We start from the raw sequence: 17,154 nt of genomic DNA on the forward strand, positions 1-17,154 counted from the left end.
GTCTGCATAGATTTTAAAAGCCTATAATTTATAAAACCCTGAAGATGAAGATAACTAAAGATGGGCATCTCTTTTGAATTCATTTGAAAGAAATTGAATGAAAGCTTTGTGAAATTGCACTTTATTCACTCAGATGCCTGTTGCAGGAGACATTGTACTTTTCACAGTCGTGTAATAAGCTGAGCCTGCTGTGATAACACCTGGAATTGTTACTTTTATGTATGTGATAAAAATAGATAACTAGGAAATGCTCGAAAGTATGTCAATTTATATGTTAGCCAAATGAAATAAAACATTCTCTCTCTTGATAATACAGAACTCACAACATAATGTACTTCTGATATGCTGAAGTCAAAATAGAGATATTTTATGCTATGGCATGGAAGAAAAAACAGAATCCATTTCTTTTCCCATACAACATTTGCATGGAAATCATGTGGGAGTTCAAACATTCGGATTTCTGAGCCGCATTCTAGTCGAATACCTTATGACCCAAGAATTTGTGTTAATTTATCCTGAGCCAGGCATAGTGGTGTATGCCTATAATCCCTGCACTTTGGAGGCGGAGGCAGGAGGATTACCATGAGTTTGAGAACAGCATGGGCACCCTGGCCCATATGGAAAGAGCTTGCCTCAAAAAAAAAAAAAAAAAAAAAAAAAAAACTAAAAAAAACTAAAACAAAAATGTTCCCAGATAAGTGTGAGGCATTTTATCACCAGAGTAGCTTGGAGGTGGGGGGGGGGGAGGCTGGGTGGAAGTCAATTTCTTTTAACATTTATTTATATATTATTATGCATATGAGTATTATGTGGCTGGGTGGTTGTGGTGGCAGATATGCTGTGGTGTGCATGAGGATGGAGGTTAGAGAACAGCTTGCTGTGTGTGTAGCTGAGGATAGCCTTAAACTCCTGATTCTTCTCTTCCATCTCTCCAGGGGCTCTAGTCACACACCACCATGCCCAACTTAATCATTGCCTTTCTTGATCTTGATAGATTTTTGTTGGTTTGATTTTTGAGACAGACTGGCCTCAAACTTACTATGTAACTAAGTATGACTTTGAACTCCTGAACTTACTGCCTCTCTCTCTCTCTCTCTCTCTCTCTCTCTCTCTCTCTCTCTCTGATGCTGAAATTACAGTTGTACCACATCTGGCTAAATTTTTTTAAATCAACACATATAGTGATAATTTTTTCTCTTTTCCATGTTCGAATAAAGAGTTAATTTAGCTACAGCTAAGGTCCCATGAGCCTCCAAAGTGTTCTATGGCATTTAGGATGCAACTTGAAACTTAAAATTTTCAGAGCTAACAGACCTGCTTCTTAAGGGCAATGTATACTAAACACCTATTAATATTTAGGGAAGACTTTTACTTCCTCCTTATCTCCCTCTCGCTTTTCATTCAGTTCTTCATATTGTACGTATGTATGTGCCACAGCATAAATCTGAAGGTGAGGGGACAACTTGAATCAGTCAGTCTTCTCCTTCCACTCAGGCTTGGCAGCAAGAGCTCTTACCTGCGGAGTCCCTCTTTTTCATAGTTTGAAACAGGCTCTCTTTAAGTAACCCACACTGGCCTCTTAAGTTCTTAGTGCTGGGAGACATGTTGGGGAGTGTCTGGGAGGTGTGAAAGTGGAGAATTGGAGGTGGGTAGGATTAAGATACATTGTATACATGTATGGAATTGTCAAAGAATAAATAAAAAGATGTTAAAAAAAAAAACACAGTGTGAGCCTCCTGGCTGGTGGGAAGAATCTCATTAGCACTTTCTCACTTACCACAGAGCGGAGTTTAAATAGAAAGAGCCACAGAAGATGTGCACTTTGACAACAGAAAAACAAAATCGGCAAAGGAATGCACCAGGGATTCTGCAAACCCGCCGGCTTTCCCGCCTAAACAGTAAGGGGGCGGGGCCGATCTATGGGCGGGGCCGGAGGACAGGGAGGGCCCAGGCGGGCCCGAAGAGTGGGCGGGCCCTAAGGAAGGGCGGGGTTGCCTCTCCGCCCCTCCCCATTTTTTTTTTTCCCTTGGTTCCCTCCCTGCTGCGGTTCGCCAAGATCCCGACAGGCCCAGCGGCTAAGGGGAGTCACGTGAGAGTGGGCGGCGGACGCAGGGCTGGGCTCCGCGGCGGCCGCGTCTCTATGGTCGGCGGAGGTGGGCGGCTTTCCTGGAGTTGCTGCTGAAGCTGGAGCTCGGGCGGGTGAGTGTCAGGACTCCGGTCGCTGCGCCGAGGCAGCGGTTGAAGGGAGGGGAAGCGGGTACGATTTTAGGGACGAGCCTTTCGTCCGGCTCTGAGATCCGGCCACTTCTCCGGTCCGCCGGGACAGCTGTCTTGGTGATGCTGCCGGTGATAGGCTGAGGATCGGTCCTCCGCTTCCTTCACTCTTTACCCCTGTCCGGGGAGAACTTGGGGTGCCCGGCTGCTGCCAGCCTCAGCGTGCATCCTCTCCCCCGGCGACCAGGACACAGAGGTGGTCCTGACTGGTTCTCCTGGAATTCGTGGATGTGGTGGGAAGTGCATGGAGGACTTTATAGCTGCGATAGAAAGATGGTAGATGTTTCGTGTGCTAGAGAGAAGAGGGAAATCGTTGGCTCCTTACCTGCAGACTTCTCGGACTGTTCCGTGTTCGTTCTCACCGGCGACTTTGCGTCCTCATTCTCCCTCTTTCTCTGTCTCTGTCCGGTCCCATTCGGGGCTACTCTGATGTTTCAGGAATGAGCCAGGTATTACTGATGATACGTGAATGTTGGAAGAGGAGTTTAAGGCGGACTGTGTTTTATAATAAGTTGTCACTTTCATAAATCTTAGGGTTTACCTTTTATTTCTCTCTCTCCTCTCTTTTTCTTGCTGGCTTTTTCAGGTGCTTGAAGCAAGTGCAAATATTTCTACATGTAAATAGACTAAACATTCCATAACTAAGAATGTCATTTTCTTCCCGCGACGCTTCCAAAAGACCTTCCCCCCGTTTGTTTTTAAATAGATATTTCAATTCCACTTTGGGGGTGGCTTCTTTGATAGACCTCTGTTTACGTTAAAGCAGCCAGTAGGGTCAGGTGTGGAGGTGATGCAAGCACCATTAGAAGGAGTTTGTTCATGAGATGAAACAAGTCCAGAGTTGACAGCTGCTGGGGAATTTAGGTCTCACTGATTGTCACCATCTTGAAACAAACAAAAAAAGTTGGCCAGGCCACCGTGACCATCCTGATTGCTTTCTGATGTGGACAACGTGATGCTCGAGTCGATTATTTACTGATTCTAAAGAGTTTAGAATGCGGCTTCTCTGGGAAGGTGTTCTGGCCTCCAGCTACTTTGTTTGGTTTGGTTTACTTTTGTTTCTGTTCTCTTTTCTGACACAGGATTTTTTGTTTGTTTGTTTTTTGCTCATCAGTTTGGCTTTAAAGTGTGCATCCTTCTGCCTGAGCCTACTCACTGGTGGGTGGGATTACAGGCCCACCCCACCTTGCAGGTCCGTCCCCACTTCTCATAAATCTCTTGATTATCTGTTCCACTTAAAGACATCACCCTGGCTACCTACATGCCAAGAAACTGTCATCAACACCTAAGTATAATGATACCTAAGTATCATTAGAGAGGGTCATAAAATTCGAAATAATATTAGCAAAAAGTGAAGGTTTAGGAATGGCCTGTGTGCCTGGGGAGAGTGATAGCCAGTAAAAGCAGGTGAATCACTGCCTTCAGTGTTGTTGTCCTAGAGTCTCGAGGAGTAGTTACTGTATTCAGTAAAGTGATTTATTTGTTGAGACAGTGTTTCACTGTGTTGTCCAAGCTGGCCCTGAAGTCCTGGGCACACACTGTCTCAGCCTCCTTAATAGTTGAAACAGCAGGCATGCATCCCTGTGTTCAGCTTCATTCATTACCCTTTTTAGGCTTTTATATTCTCAAAGACATCCAAAGACTTGCTTTCTTATACTTAAGGGAAAAAAACCCTAATAATGTATAATTTTTCCCATAATTGAATATCACATGAAATAATTAAAACCTATATTTAACTGAACAACTACTTCAGACTTTTTTATCATTTATTAGACTAAAGTAATTAAGAAGCACCACTCTCCTCCCCCACAGTTGGACTAATGCTTAATGGCAGTCTTCTGCCTCAGCCTCCAGAGTGCTGGGATTGCAGGCGTATACCATCAGGCTGACCAATAAAGCCTTTCTTTTTTCTTTTCTTTTTTTTTTTTTTTTTTTTGCTTATATATATATATTATTTTACAACACCATTCAGTTCTACATATCAGCCATGGGTTCCCCTATTCTCCCCCCTCCCACCCTCTCCCCTTACCCCCAGCCCACCCTCCATTCCCACCTCCTCCAGGACAAGTCCTCCCCCGAGGACTGTGATCAACCTGGTAGACTCAGTCCAGGGAAGTCCAGTCCCTTCCTCCCAGACTGAGCCAAGTGTCCCTGCATAAGCTCCAGGTTTCAAACAGCCAACTCATGCAATGAGCACAGGACTTGGTCCCACTGCCTAGTTGCCTCCCAAACTGATCAAGCCAATCAACTGTCACACCTATTCAGAGGGCCTGATCCAGCTGGGGGGCCCCTCAGCCTTTGGTTCATAGTTCATGTGTTTCCATTCATTTGGCTATTTTTTTCAATAATTGAGTAAAACTGAAATTTATTATATGCCACAGTCGTCCTAGGGACCTCCATGCTATATATATAGCCTCTATGGTTCTATGGGTTGTGGTCTGATTGTTCTTTATTTTATATCTAGAATCCACCTATGAGTGAGTACATACCATAACTGTCTTTCTGGGTTTGGGTTACCTCACTCAGGATGATTTTTTCTAGTTCCATCCATTTGCCTGCAAATTTCATGCTTTCATTGTTTTTCTCTGCTGAGTAGTACTCCATTGTGTATATGTACCACATTTTTTTCATCCATTCTTCCGGTGATGGGCATCTAGGTTGTTTCCAGGTTCTGGCTATTGCAAATAGTGCTGCTATGAACATAGCTGAGCATGTATCTTTATGGTATGAATCAGCATTCCTTGGGTATATGCCCAAGAGTGGGATGGCTGGATCTTTAAAGCCTTTCTTAAATGTAATTTTTTTAACTTTGAAACTTTGAAGTTAATTTTAGCTCTTGAACAGTTTTTACAATGTTGAAAGCACATGTTAAATATCTATTTTCCCCTCAAAGAGTTATTTGGTATTCCTCCTTTTATATAAAAATCCCTTTTTTAAAGGTTTACCTCAGCATTCCCCCTAAGAATAGAAATAGCTGCTGCTGCTGCTGCTTCTCCTCCTCCTCCTCCTTTTTTTTTTTTTTTTTTTTTGTTTTGTTTTGTTTTGTTTTGTTTTGTTTTTGTTTTTGGAGACAGGGTTTATCTGTGTAGTTTTGAGTTTCGTGCCTGTCCTGGATCTCACTCTGTAGACCAGGCTGGCCTCGAACTCACAGAGATCCTCCTGGTTCTGCCTCCCAAGTGCTGGGATTAAAGGCATGTGCCACTGCCACTCGGCAGAAATAGCTTCTTTTAGTGTCAAAAAAGAGGCAATTTTTTTCAGATGTTTTGTCTACTTTAGTAAATCAAGAGAAAAAAATGTTAATGCTTTAAAAATATGAAATGTTACTATCTGGGCATGTTTGAGAAGCCAGGACATTATCTTGTATGTTTGTTTCTTATTATAAAAACAGTGTATTCTGTTAAAAAAAATAGAAACATTACAAAAAAATGTAACATTGGGCCGAGTGTGGTTTTGCAGGCCTTTAATCTGAGCCCTCCAGAGGCAGAGGCAGGCAGGTCTCTTTTGAGTTCGACACCATCTTTATCCACATTGTGAGTTCCGTGTCTCAAAAAAAGAAAAAGAAAAGAAAAAAGTTCACACACACACAAAGTCATAGTTATAATTAACCTGTTCTGCCAGCAGGGAATCATTTCCCTTTGGGGGTATGTAATTGGGAATACTAATAGAAAAATAATTGAAACCTGGCCTCACACGCCTTCAAAAAGCTTAGCAGCAGGTTTACCCCCTTCACCCCAGTGTGGAAACCCCGTAGAGACCCTCTTGTCCCCACACATCTAGCCCTTTTCTGTATCAGCATCATTGGTCAGCAAAGCCAGCTTGTCCCAGAGGCTCTCCCTGCAGCCAGGGTGATAAGAATGCTTTTTGTGGCCAGGCTTGTGTTTCTCTCTTACCATGGACTAGGGCAAGGGAAAACATGGTCTCAAACCACACAAATGAATGGTGAGGAATTAAGTTTCTAGAGGAAAGAGACTGAGGTACTGTGTCTTGCTGCAGGGAGGAGGGTTGTATGAAGGTGGAAGCAATAGATATTCACAAGTGTGTGTATTTTAACTGAAGAGGTCTGTTTTTCCTTTGCAATATAAATTACTTGTGTTTGCCATTTTTGCCTTTTAAAACATCTATTATTAACTTACAGAATTTGAAATTGGTGCCCCTCCTTTGCATGTATGTGTTTTGTTATTACTCGTATGGCGTCTTTGCTCTGGAGTATTTGTTTGTTTGACTTTTTTAGATTTATTTTTATTTTATGTGTATGGGTATTTTGCCTACATGTATATCTGTGTACCATGTATGTGCCTAGTGCCTACAGAGGCCAGAAGAGGGCATCAGATCTCCTGGAACTGGAGTTACAAGTAGTTGTGAGCCACCATGTGGGTGCTGGGTACTGAACCCAGATCCTTTATAAAAGCAACAAGTGCTCTTAACTAGTGAGCCATCTTTCCAGCCCCAATTATTTGGGTTTTATAACCTATAATATATTGTAAAATTGGCCAGTTTGTCAAAATTTCTTTTATCTTAGCACATACTCTATTGCTGAGGTACAACTTATGTGCCAAACTCAATCATTATTGGTACTTTTTGTATTATAGGTTAACTTGACTAAGTAACTACAGCTTATGAATACAGAATAAAAATGTTTTAAATTATTGGAAATCGGTGATCAATAAGATTAAATTCTAGGTTCTCTTCATTATTTTGCTTAAAACTCTCTTGGTGTAGAGACTGCTTTATGTATGGAAAATAAACACTATAACTCACTATTTGCTGTCAAGTGCATATTAACTTTAAGACTAGTTAGTTAACATTAGTGTCTTGTTTTCTGTCTTTGTTGTAATGATTCACTATATTTTAAGAGGGACTATAATTAAAACAGTCTGCTGTTTACTGTCTTGTTTCAATGGAAAGATGTCAGCAGCTGAGTAGAGCGGCCGCTAGCTGCTGGATGAGCTGCTGATACTAGGGGCAGGGTTCTGATGAGGTCTGTTCTAACTCCCCCTCCATCACTTCTTGATGGTGAGTGGATAATCCCTCTGAACCTGAGTCTGTCCTATTGCACGTGGGAGTGGTCATGTCTTTCTCTTGTGTGGTCAAAGTTAGTTAGTACATAGCAGGTACATGGGATGTGCAAAGTTCTAATCACATGTAATTTTAATAATAGCAGAAATAATGTCTTAAGTGATTTAATTTTTCTAATTTGCCTCAAAGGGGGGAGAGAGAGAGAGAGAGACAGAGAGACAGAGAGACAGAGAGACAGAGAAAGAGGACGTTTAAAATATACAGATGCCTAAGCAATGACTTAATTAGATTGCCCTTCAAATTGTCTTGATTTAAGGTGCTTGAGTTCATCTTACATACATGTCAGTAAAATGGGAGACTTTGCTAAACTATACTTATTAAGAAAGTGCTCAGATATTTGAAGAATATGTAATCCAAAAGTGATCGCTGGTGGGCCAGTTTAAAGAGGGCTTTGAATTTTTTTAATTTGTATTTATTTATGTGTGTGTGTATGTTTGTCAGCATGCCTACCCATACACCTCTGAAGAAGAAGTGATGCTTTCAGAACAAGATATGCTAGATATTTGCAGGTAGAAGGGAAAACAGCATAAAATGTAATTTTAAAAAATAAAAGACAATAATGGAATTGGAGAACTATGTGAAGTGATTAACTTTAAATACAATTAGTGATCTGTCATTGGGAAGTTAAATATTGCCACATATAGAGGTGCATTAACTCAGTTTTATTTCCTGAGTTAAAACTAGCAAGTTCAAAGTGAGTTTTACTATTTGAAATCACACTGGCTGCTTCCAGAGGTCCTGAGTTCATTTCCCATAGAGGAAACCATAGTTCAAAACCACACAGAGGCTCACAACTGTCTGTATCTCTTATTTCCAGGGGATCCAGCATCTTCTGACTTCCCTGGGTACCAGGCATGCACAACAGACAGACATGCAAGAAAGACACCCATACTCATACCAATAAAAATATTTTCTTAGTAAAATAAAACTTTTTTTTTTTTTTTTTTTTTTTTTTTTTTTTTTTTTTTTTTTAAAGACAAGGCCTCTGTAGCCTCAACTGGCCTCAAACTCCAAGCAATCCCTGTCTCAGCCTCCTAAGTGCTAAGATTACAAGTTGTGGTCCCAAATGTGGGGATGAAATGGAGGCTTTAGGTTATTTGAAGCCTAGTGATATATTTGAAGCCTAGTGATTAGGAACAGTGGATTGATGAAACGGCTCACCAGGTAAAAGCACTTCCTGTGCAAGATGCTGATGTCCTGAGTTCCGTCCCATGGTGGAATCCTGAGAGTGCAATACACACACATACACACATTCACACATTCACACACACACACACACACACACACACACTCACACTCACACACACACACTCACTCTCTCACACACACTCTCAGACACACACACACACTCACTCATACACACTCACACTCTTTCACACATGTGTACACACTCACACTGAAAAAAAATCTTAAGAAAAATAGTGCAGCACCTCTTGGATGAAAGGAGCGCACTGCTGCCATTTACTGAAGTGTGCACTCTGATGCCCTCAAGTGAAGTTGGAGAGCCAGCCCTGTAGCTACTGAGGAATAAGTAGGAGAACGATGCCAGGCACTCAGTGCACAGTGCCCTCGCAGCAGTGCTCATTAAATGCTGGCATCAAGCACTTTGGGCTGCCAGTTGTCCTGTTAGAAGAAAGGACTGTGGAAAGTGGGACGTTTGTGATCTTAACTGAGACTCAGATTTTGGGTAGAACCGTCAAGGGCTATGAATAAAGTGCTGTGGCTCTCTCCGCCTTGGAGTCTGTGGGCATCTGCTGGAAACAGGACTTCTAAAAGGTGACGCTCGGGATGGCTGCTGGGAAAGGCTCCTTGGCTAACTATAAGCAGTGTCTCTGGAGCCAAAGAAGGCACACAGCTGTTCTTAAAACTGAAGATATTCATGCCCAAGATGAAACAGAATTCTGCTTGGGCAAGAAGTATGCTCATGTCTATAAAATAGAAAACCACAGAGCGACTCCTGGTGGAAAATGGGTCAATACCAGAATGATCTGGAGAGTGATAACCAGGCCTGTGGAAACAGTGGCTCATACATTAGAATATATTAAGAGCATATTACTAATTTGAATTTGTGATAATTGCCTTACAGTTATAAAGGACAATATTATAAAGATATCTTGGGGCGAAGTGTTGACTGTAACTTCCTTTGAAAAGTTCGGAATAAAATAGCAGCTGTACAGCTGGAGGTGTAATTCCAGCAATGAGAGTGGAGGCAGGAAGCTCAGAAGTTAACGTTACCCATAGTAAATGTGAGGCGAGGGCTAGCATGTCTTGAAAACAAAACAGCGAAAGCTCATCGTGATAGAGAAATAGGTGAGGCGAACAGGAAGACATGTTCAGTCTAGGTGATGCGTACGATGCTGTTCATAAGAGCATTCCTTGATCTACTGTCTAGCAGTTTTGTCAACACTGCTTGTTTCTTTCCAATTAATCGCATGGGCTTTGTGGAGTGTGCATTCTTATGTGTACCCAGCATTTGAAGAAGGAATTCAGATGTCTCCTCTGGCACGGCTCCCATCGCTGTTAGCCTAGAGGTTTTCATTTCTTGGTGGCAAACTGCCTTTACACCCACTGGGCCATCGCGATGGTCCTTGCTCTGTTATGTAAAGGATACAACTTGGGATCCGGCAAGGTGGAGAGGCTGCTAAGGGTGCGAGGCTCCCATGCTGTCTTAGTGTTTGTCATTTTCTCAGTACCCCTCAGGAGTTCAGCAGCCCAGCTGCTGGGCAGTCCTGGCTTTGGGGGTTTCACAGAGGCCTGGCTGAATAAATATCTGGTGGGGATCCTTCAGCACATTTCCCCTCCCTGGGAATAGGAAGTAGGGCTGAAGTGCCAACCTTCTGTCACCTAGCTCCCCTCCTGAGGCTTTCCAGGAGCACCCCTCCCCTCCCCCCATAGTAATCTTCGTGTTTATATATTTGTCATAGAAAAACACACTCTGAGGACCCAACGGTTTTAGGGAGCTGTGAGCCAGGAGTCAACAAGGAGACCAAATAATCATTGTTCATAGCAAGGATAGGTAATAGATGCTTTTTAAAAATCCAGTCTTACTTTGCATTCTGGTTGAATTATCTGGATTAAAAGATAATATCTATTTATGCTTATATATTTATGTAATATTTCATTGAAAATTACTTTGCGTAAAATACAGATCTTTAATTATCACCGTCAGCAGGTTTTTCCTCTTTTTATTTTGTTTGTTTGCTTATTTGCCTGACACAGAGTCTTTATATGTAACCTAGACTGGGGCTGGAATTCACTGTAGCCAAGGCTCATCTCATTGTCTCCATCCTCTTGCCCTAGCCTTCTGAGCACTGGGTTGCCGGGGTGCATACCAGGCCTGGTGGGCCGCATTATCTTAGGTTGCTCTCCAAACAAACATTTATTTATAAAATTTGCTTCATGTTACACATTTTGCTTGGGAGTGTGTGTGTGTGTGTGTGTGTGTGTGTGTGTGTGTGTGTCTGTGTGTGTGTGTGGAGACCAGAGGAAGGCACATGTATCCTGCTGGACCACACTCGGCGCTGTGCCCCGAGACAGGATACACTGCTGAGCCTCGAGCCAGGCTGGCAGTCAGCAAGCCTTTGTGCACCTCCTGCCTTAGCTTCCCCTCTGTGTCTTTGAGTTTGGGGGGAGGTTGTTACAGGCACACGCATTAGCAGCCATGCCCAGCTTTTTATGTGAGTGATGGGGATTTGAACTCAGGTCCTCATGCTTCTTTAGGAAGCAGCACTCTTACCCGCCACACCATCTCCGTAGCCCTCCTCCTGGCCATTTGTGGTAATCCATTATCCATATTTTCCTTTGTAAGCACATGATTGCCATCAGTAATGAAACATGGTCCTGGCTTACTGAAAAATTGTTGTCCATTAAGAGGTCAAGATGGTTAAGCCTGATATCTAGAACTAATTAATTATGTAGAGTAAGATATTTATGGGCCTCTGCTTATCAAAGCAAAACAGAATGAAGCAAAGCACAGGGCAGCAGCTCATACTTTTCCATGTTCAGTTTTCCATTGTCTCATTGGAGTTCAGTTAAGTCCCAAACTTCAGAGAACCCTTTAAATGGGCAGGAGAAATGCTTGTTAAGAAGGATATGGTGTGGCCAGGAGTGCCATGTGGCTGGAGCTGTGGTCTCAGTGACAGAGGAGGCAGAAGTGGATCATCTGAGCACAAGATTTTAAGAACAGGTTTTGTAACATAGCAAGACTTCCCCCAACACCACCTTTTTTTTTTTTTTTTTTAAGAAAAAGTACCTGGGTAACTAGAAGTTAGATTATTTGTCAACCTGGCATGTTCAGTTTTAAAAAGAGACCATAAATACAGGCAAATTGTTACAAGGGAGTATGTATAACGATGCTTGCTTCTGTGAATACTAGGGGAAAGACACTGGAATGGTTATTTATACAGGAAAGAACTTCATTTGGCAGACAGATATACCTGATATACGTGTGTGACTGTCTATAAACACATTATCCTTACAAATTGGCCTGTACTACAAATAATTCTTTGCTGCTGAATGTGACTGTCAGCGATGTGTCATTGACTCATATTTATTCCGACATGAAATTGTTACTACGTTTTCTGTGTGGGTACCCTTTTCACCTTCTGGAAATGGAGCCTCGCACAAATGGCCGTTGAGAACATATTCAGAGGAGCCCTTGAGAAGCAGAGCCGTCAGCACACGAAAGGCAGCATCCTCAGTACCGATCCCTTCCTTCTGCCCTCTTGTGCCATGTCCACACCAGAGACCGAGTCCGAGCTCTTATCTCGGAGGAAGCTCATACAGTGTTCTGACTCTGTTCCATGATGCATGTAGCACACATCACTGCTGAGCAGTGTTCTCTAGTTTTCCTTTTACTAAAAACTCACTCTTCCAGGGTCAGGCTCCTATGTTCTGAAGAGTTTAGCTTTAGTCACCCACCCAGTGCTATTGACATGTTAAAGCTTTATTCACAAGACACATTGTATCCTACAATGAATGAATGTGCTGATAAATCACAAATGAGGATATAGGCTTACGTGAGCCATTTAACTGTTTTATCCTAATTAGCTCTACCTAATCACTTTTGTGCAGTTAGATGTCATTGAAGTACATGTGTGCATGTGTGTGCATGTGCTTGTGTGCACACGTATGAGTGTGTGTGTGCTTTGAAACTGTTATTTTGTAAACCTCATACTCACACAGATCCTCCTGCCTCTGCCGCTCTAGTGCTGGAATTAAAGGCAGGTGCCACCATGCCTGGCTAAAGCATTTTTATCTTACATGTATCATGTGCAGTCATTTGTTGACACGACTGCCCGCCTTTCATCAGACTTAAGAAGAAACACAGACAGGTTTATCTCTGTCTTGAAGTTTTCACTGCCTTTTAGTGGTTCCTGTGGGCATGGAAGTTACATTATGTCTCAAGCCGGCTCAGTGGATAAAAGCACTTGCCATGTAAGCCTGATGACCTGGGTTCGATCCTTGGAACCCACGTAAAGGTGGAAGGAAAAAAACCAACTCCACAAAGCTGTCCTCTGACTTCCATGCACACTTATACACATGATATTATACATATAATGAACAGTTATATTTTTCAAATTTAAGTGCATTTGTGTGCTACTTTAATAAATCTGTCCTTTGTTGCAGAGGCATTAACCATGAACTTAAGATGAAAGAGAGGTGGTCTTCTTTACATACATACACATACACATACACATACACATACACCATATAGAAATCCTTTAGCCAGGCGTGGTGTTTTTAGCCTGTAGTCCAGCTACTTGGGAGGCAGGAACAGAAAGATATTTTGAGTTCAGATGATTGAGGGTAGGCTGGGTAAAACTTCTTAATTTCTCTCTTTTAGAAAGCAGATCTTGTTCTGTAGCCCAGGCTGTCCTCAGACTCATCTTCTGCCTCAGCCACAGACTCTTTACACAATAATTGTACAAGTATACCTCTTGTGCAACTATCATCGGGTTCGGGCTCAAAAAAATCATACCCTTTGGGGCTGGAAAAATGGTTAAGAATACTTGCTGCTCTTCCAGAGTGCCCAGGCTGGGTTCCCAGTACCCACGCGCTGGCTCACAACTACCTGTAACTCGGTTCCAGAGGATCCAGAGCTCTCTTCTGGCTTCCATGGACACCAGGCACATACATGGTGCACACTTATGCATGCAGGCAAACACACATACACATAAAATAAAAATAAATAAGTCTTTCAAAGAATTTAAACGACTATATCCTTCACTCCAGAAGTGTAGTTTCCTTGTGATTGTCTCTGTCTTTGTATACACTTAGGTATTGACCACTGCAGCATGGAATCACCACAATAATCAGGAACAGAATAGCTCCCTTACCTCCAGAAAGTCCCTTGTGCCCCTTTGAGGTCATCCTGTTCCCTCACCCTCTGACCCTTGACACTCATTGATCTGTTTTCTGTTACCTTTTCTAGAATGTAATACCAGTGAGATCACACACTATACAGTGTGGCTTTTTAAAAGCCTTCAAAATTTGTACAGCAAAATGGACTTCTTTTTTCCTCTTGTACAATTCTACGAAATTTGATAGGTGATTTTTAATAGTCCAGACTCGTTTTTACCATTCCCGCAGGATGAGAAGTACTTTGCAAGCAGCTCTCTCATGCCGTCCTTGTCTACTCCGAGCTTCTCACAGCCCTGTTCCTTGGCATCCCTCGGTGTGTTCTCTGTCGCCGTAGTTCCCGTGTGCACATGTGAATGGTCAGCACGCACCTCTTGAGACTGGCTGTCTTCATCAGTGTAATACTTCTGAAATGTATCTAAGTTGTTGCATGTATCACAAATCCATTCTCTTTTGCAGTTTTTTAAATGGTTGTCATTTTATGTGTGGGGGTGTTTTTACCTGCATGTACGTCTGTCCGCTAAATGCACACCTGGTGCCCATGGAGGCTGGAAGAAGACATTTGATGCCCTGGAACTGGAGTTGCAGATGGTTGTGAACTGTCATGTGGGTGCTGGGAATCGAACTCAGGGCCTCCAGAAGAGCAACACAAGCGCTTAACCACTGAGCCACCTCTCCAGCCCTGACAAATCTACTCTTGATTGTAGTTGAGTTTGATTCTACAGCTGTACCACAGTTTATCCATCCAGCTGTTGAAAGACGTTTGAAGCTGTAGTTTTGGGCAACTTACAAAGAGGGCTTTTTATAAACATTCATGGATGGCTGCTTCTGTTTAACATAAGGTTTTGTTTCTTAAGGGTAAATGCCTTCATCCGGATTGCTGAGTCTTGTGGTAAGGGCATGTTTAACTTCAGGAAACATGACATGTCCTCCAGCATGGCCGTACCATTCTGCATCCCAGCAGGGATGAACGTACAAGAGCTCTCTTTGCGTTTCATCTTCTCTGTACTCTTAGTTGTTTTTTCTCCTAGGCATTCAAATAGGTGTACTAAGGTGTCTCGTATTCTTTATTTTTCACTAATGACCAATAATTCTGAATACTTTTTTTTTTAGGTGTATGTATGAATGGAGCTATCAACATTCATTTCTAAAGTTTTCCTGTGAACATGTTTTTCTAGGATAAATACCTAAAATTTAGGTTAAACTTTGTATAAATTATGAAAATAATTTTTAGGTAGTAGTAGAGTAGGAATCCTAAATACCAGGAGAGTTTACACCACTAGGCTCTTCTCAGTGACCTCAGCCCAGGTGCTCACCAGCAAGACTGGGATATCCCTGCACACTGTAAGCATGCCAGAATATCCTGTTGTACAGCATCAAAGGAACAGTTGGAGACCAAGAACGCTGTTCCTATTGAAAACTGCAGCTGCACCAGGTCACCAGGAGTCAGCCACGCCCTCTCACTACTAGACTAGTGCCCACTAAACCACAACACGCAGAGGGAAATGACACAATCCAGGAAAAATGACGGGGCTCAGGACATAGGATTCCAAAATAGGACTGTAGGGGCCAGAATATGTCATGTCAGGTCTGTCCTCTGGCATGAGGATTATTTCAAGCTGATTATTTTGAGAAACTACAATACAAAAGAAGGTCTGAAAACTGAATTTTGTAAGGCATTTATATTTACAAAGGAACTCCATTTAATGGGGTGACTCTGGGGAGGAGGGACTTAGCAGTGGAGAACGCACCTCCTTAAGTCTGCATTCATAATGTTACTCCTGACGCTGTTTGGTAGTGGGGTTTGGACTGAAAATATTTTAAGCTTTTGTACAAGTATATATTGTATGTTTAGCCCCCTCCTCTGCATAGTTCTGTCTTTCCTTCCCCTCTCTCCTCCTTCCTGTTGTCTTCTGTATCCCTCTACCAGGCATGTGCGGCCTGTGGCCTTTGCATACCTCAGGACAGCTGGGAATGCAGCCCAACACAAACTCATAAACTTTTAAAGCATCGTATGATTTTTTTTGTGTGTGCGATTTGTTCTTGTAATTTGCACTGTTTTTGAGCACAAACTTTTTGTAAATGTCATTTTGCAATATCAATGGGGGCAGATTGGGGTCAGTTTTGGTAGCTCGTGCCTTTAATTCCAGCACCAGCACTCATAGACTGAGACAGGCAGATGTCTGTGAGTTTGAGGCCAGCCTGGCCTATCTGCATAGTGAGTTCCAGGCCAGGATGGGCTACACAATGAGACCCTGCTTTGAAGGGCTGTGGGGGTGGTGGGGGTGCTTTTGCTTTTACATCATATATACTTATATAATTTTTGTATCTATATAAGACATAAGACTTAGGAATTACAGAAAGCATGCAATGGCAGAGAAAACCCCATGGTACTTGTCGACCACATTTTCTTCATCCGTTCAGCAGTTGGACACCTAGGTTGCAAGCATGGGGTCTTGTTTATGCGACACAAGATTTGACTGTTGGGCAGCAGCTCCAGCTCTGACCCTCTCCTTAAAGGAACAGCTTTGTTCTAGAGACGAGTGGGGTTTTTGTCTGCAGTCTGAAACAGACGTTGGAGATCTGTGATGGGAATCTGCTCGTCCTTGCATTATCTCCTGTGTGTACAGGGCATATGTGCTTTTATGTTTTCCTTTGTCCCAGCCAAGAACTCATGAAGGGTGGAGGTGATAAAGATAAGAGTTACAGCAATCCGGACATGTTACCAGAGTTCCCAGCCATAGGGCCCAGCTCCGGCCTATTCACTCACCCACATTAAAAGAAAGCAACATAATGTATACACACATAGAAAAGTGAATTTGTTTACAGTTTTGGCCAAAACTAGAGAGAAATTCTCAATCTGTCATCTTGCCCACAGCAGAATTACAACTTACAGAAAAGATAAAGCAAAAGTCAGGCTATATACATGGGCATATTTAACTGTGTGGCCCAGTTACCAGAACTGGATAGTCCTTCTCCTGGGAGATGAGCCAGGGCTCTTGGGATGGGCCAGTTTCTTTCTCAGCATGATATTTCCTGCAGGTATCATACCTGGGGCCCTTGATGCAGGGAGACATGATGAAAATCTGTTTCTGTTGCTCTTTTATTCCTGAATTTCCCAGTTTTCCTCTTCTGTGGTTCTTCCATCTGAAGAACTTTTAGCAGTTTGTGTGTTTTGTTTTGCTTTTAAAGCATGTTCATGGACAGATGATTCTAAAATACCATGCTTTGACTCTATAGGTATTACAACTGTCACTTGAATAATAATAGCAAAAATGTTGATCTTATTTGTGTGTGTGTGTGTGTGTGTATGTACCTTTAGCAAGCAGCTGACCTAAGCACATGCTCTTAGCAAGCAGCTGACCTAATTAGGTTCGGGCTGCAAATTTTGCTTTACCTTTTAAGACCTGTCAATCTAATACTTGACATGGGGATAAATTTTAT

General features: G+C 42.5%; 1 protein-coding gene across 4 annotated transcripts in view; it reads left to right on the forward strand.

Annotated features, from left to right (window-relative positions):
- Nucleotides 1-2,072: 2,072 nt before the first annotated feature.
- Nucleotides 2,073-17,154, forward strand: part of Micu1 (mitochondrial calcium uptake 1) — a 166,222-nt gene continuing 151,140 nt past the window's right edge. For all 4 annotated transcript variants that reach the window (XM_028892448.2, XM_028892449.2, XM_028892450.2 and 1 more), the window contains exon 1: nucleotides 2,073-2,199. The gene's annotated coding sequence lies outside the window, so the exon portion shown is untranslated. The remainder of the gene's footprint in view (nucleotides 2,200-17,154) is intronic.

The sequence above is a fragment of the Peromyscus leucopus genome, chromosome 16_21 (genome assembly GCF_004664715.2).
Source record: "Peromyscus leucopus breed LL Stock chromosome 16_21, UCI_PerLeu_2.1, whole genome shotgun sequence".
In the NCBI taxonomy this organism is placed as follows: Eukaryota; Metazoa; Chordata; class Mammalia; order Rodentia; family Cricetidae; genus Peromyscus; species Peromyscus leucopus.